The 3,223-nt window shown below is 41.4% G+C and overlaps 1 long non-coding RNA gene across 1 annotated transcript; it reads right to left on the bottom strand.

Annotated features, from left to right (window-relative positions):
• Positions 1–355: 355 nt before the first annotated feature.
• LOC117656717 (uncharacterized) lies at positions 356–1,957 on the bottom strand. Its single transcript, XR_004588997.3, has 2 exons — positions 1,878–1,957; positions 356–644 (listed from the first exon to the last, which is right to left on the bottom strand). It is a non-coding gene; the product is annotated as an uncharacterized LOC117656717 (long non-coding RNA).
• Between the last annotated feature and the right edge of the window lie 1,266 nt (positions 1,958–3,223).

Here is a 3,223-nt window from a genome sequence, read left to right as displayed (position 1 = left end):
TACTGCAGACTGGAGCAATACTGTCAATTATTTTCTACACCTCTATCATCTCTGATATTTGCAAACATCCTGCTAGCTCATACCTTTAAAAAAAGAAAATGCTAAGAATGCAATTGTGTGGTCTCTGCAAGGATATTCTGTGGAATTAAAATGATGCTGAACTTCCCTCCCATGGATGGATGAATAATTCGGTTTGCCCATAGAAAAAGAAGAGGAAGGGCTTCCCGTTTTCATAGAGATGGAGGCCAAAAGGGGTTGATTCAGCAGACCATCAACACAGCTGGTGACTTAAAAGGATCAAAGGCTCCAAAATTCCTCCAAAATGCTGTAAATAGAAACTACAGAAGTCCAAAAGTTCTCCTGGTCAGTTTCCTTTTATTGGAGGCTAGAAAGAGAAAATACAATTGCCGTTTTGCCTCTTACACAGTGAGGAGTGATAAAGTTCTGGAAGGAACAGCAGTTCTGCAATACAGCGGTTCACCCACCTAGTCATTTAACAAATTCACTTGGGAGATCCTGTGACAGGGCCCTTTTGGTAGTGGCTCTGCCTTTATGAAATCCCCCCCACCCAACAGATGCATGACTGAGTCCTTCTTTGTCCACTTCCACATTTTCTCTTTTTCTTTTCTTCCTGGTTTAAGAAGCTGCATAAAGAAATACGATGGAATGAGATGATTGATTCAGGGTAAGAGTTCCGTTTAGATTAACTTGGGGATGGCCTAGATTTTTCTATTTTGCAAAAGTTCAAATTAAACATATGCCTACCCTTGACTTTTGAAGCACACGTGCACATGCACCCCCACATAGACTTTAGAAGAAGCATTTGCTATTTTACTCAGTGACTAGTACCTGTCTTCAGCTCTAGCTGTTACTTGAGACTCTCTGAGTTAAATCTATAACATTTATGGTTCCTCTGAGGCCAAAGGGCCTTGGCAAATCATTGGCTCGTTCAAGAGGTTATTATCTTTAGAAGTAAAGCAAAATCCAGAGAGAGTTGCTTTCTCTGACAGCTGTTTGGTTGATGCTTTTCAGAGATCTTTTTACTGGAGGTGACAGATACTGCTCTTGCGTTGTCTGGGAGAAGTCATCATCCCCACCCAGCCAAAGGAATCCCTCCTTGACATAACTCCCTGCATTAACACTGCACCCTCTTTCTAGTCTCTGCCATAATTCTGCCATTTGCTCTTTCTGTTATAAATTATTTATAGAGGAAATGCTGAGTCAGGCTGCTGAGGCTGTAAGTGGGGCCATGAAACTCAATCCATGCTAATTGAAAGCTTCCTGTGCTGCAGCTTTGCCCACACAGGCTATGCTTGGGTCTGGCTTGTCATGCAGGACCTGACACATTAGGGGGGGTGGGCATGGAGAGGGAGTGAAAGCTTTGAGCGGCAAGGGGTCATCTCTGAAATCGCTCGATCGAGCTCATAATGGGATCAAGCCTAGAATGTCCATCCAATTTCAATAAAGCCAGGGAGGAAATGCAGGCATTGGAAGAAGTTGTGGCAAAGGGAGTCTGTTTTTATATAAGTCTGCATTTAAATTTTACACTTTCTCCCTAACTCATTGAGCAAGGCCATGCCTACATGCAACATTAACATCTATAAATGCAGGAAAAAAGCATCTGGAAGTAGCTAACTGAAATGACAATTTTGATTAAAACTGAAAAAGTGGTAACTTTTGAAAAGCAAAGTTACTTCCACACACAAAAGGGTTGTGTTGTTTTGGGGTCAACGTCCTTGTATGCCTGCAACATCATTGGACTTTTGGTGATCTGAGTCGGCTGAGTTGATGGTGCAGCCACTGGTTTTGAAGCAGCACTATGTAGAGACAGCTTTGCAATGTTTCCTCTGGAGCTCTAAAACGCAAAGAATTCTTACCTCCTTTCTTAGATTATCCTGCCCTCCGACCAATCAGGATTCTATAGAACCTTGCTGCTGATTGGGGAACCTAGGAAGCAATGAATCTATAGAAGGAGTAGCAGAACCTGGGGTCAGAGTTAAAAGAGGGATCAGCCTACAATCCTTACTTAGCCACAAGTGAACAAAGCCCAATTCTGTTGACCTTTTCCAATTCCATGCAGGTGTTAACTGTTAGTTGAGAAGATTCTTGTGCATAGGCATGATTAACAAAATACCAGTTGGACCTTCACATGTGGACCTGATCTTTCCTGCCTGACAGAATCTTTACCAAAGGAGGCAGAACAAGAATAATCTTCGGAGGGGTTATTTTTTTGTTACTTTTCAAGAAGAGCCGCAGGGTTCAGTCCAGAGGTGGGTTTCAGCAGGTTCTGACCAGTTCTGGAGAACCGGTAGTGGAAATTTTGAGTATTTCAGAGAACTGGTAAATACCACCTCTGACTGGTCCCGCCCCCCCCCCATCTATTCTCTGCCTCCCAAGTCCCAGCTGATCGGGAGGAAATGGGGATTTTACAGTCACCTTCCCCTGGAGTGGGGAGGGAATGGAGATTTTACAGTATTGTTCCCCTGCCACGCCCACCAAGCCATACCCACAGAACCGGTAGTAAAAAAATTTGAAACCCACCACTGGTTCAGTCAAAAAAAAAAAGGCAGGATGCTGGCTGCTATAATGTGATTTAAGCTCTTCCTGTTTTTTATATGCATCCATGTGGGACATATATAAAAACAGACAGTGATTCAATCTCACTATTATGGCCACTGTCTTACCTTTTTTGACCCTAGATTGCAGACACCTCTGCTCTATTGCTACCAATCTTTGGCACTTAGCAGAATAAATTATGACAATTATAGTCTGATAAATCTAACCTACTAGTTTAGGAATTAAATTGCATGCATGCTATTTTCCTGAACAAAACTTGTCCTAAAACATTCCTTTTGTTTTTCTAACAGACAATATTTCTATCTTACTCACAACAGAAGATTCTTGTTGGTAGCTGATTAAACGCAATCTATTTGGGGAAAAATGAGTTTATTAGTTTTTGAAATTTCAAATGCAAAGAATTCTAGGAATAAGGCCATCTCAAAGTTTTACAAAGCTATGCAAACTTTAGAACTCTTCACCTAACCATTTAACTTTTCCAACTTCTAAATTGTTCTGACCTATAAAAGCTGACATTTTGTCTTCTAGAGACTTTCTATCTATCAGATTTGGATTTGCAAATGCACATTTCATCGATAGTATTGATTTCAGGAGAAAAAGCTGCAATCCTAGGTGGGGGTGAATGAAATCTCATATCCAAATTGCT

Source organism: Pantherophis guttatus, chromosome 2 (genome assembly GCF_059756535.1).
Source record: "Pantherophis guttatus breed Tessera chromosome 2, ASM5975653v1, whole genome shotgun sequence".
In the NCBI taxonomy this organism is placed as follows: domain Eukaryota; kingdom Metazoa; phylum Chordata; class Lepidosauria; order Squamata; family Colubridae; genus Pantherophis; species Pantherophis guttatus.
The sequence above is the reverse complement of the archived record's forward strand: the minus strand, read 5'-3'. Positions and strand labels throughout refer to the sequence as shown.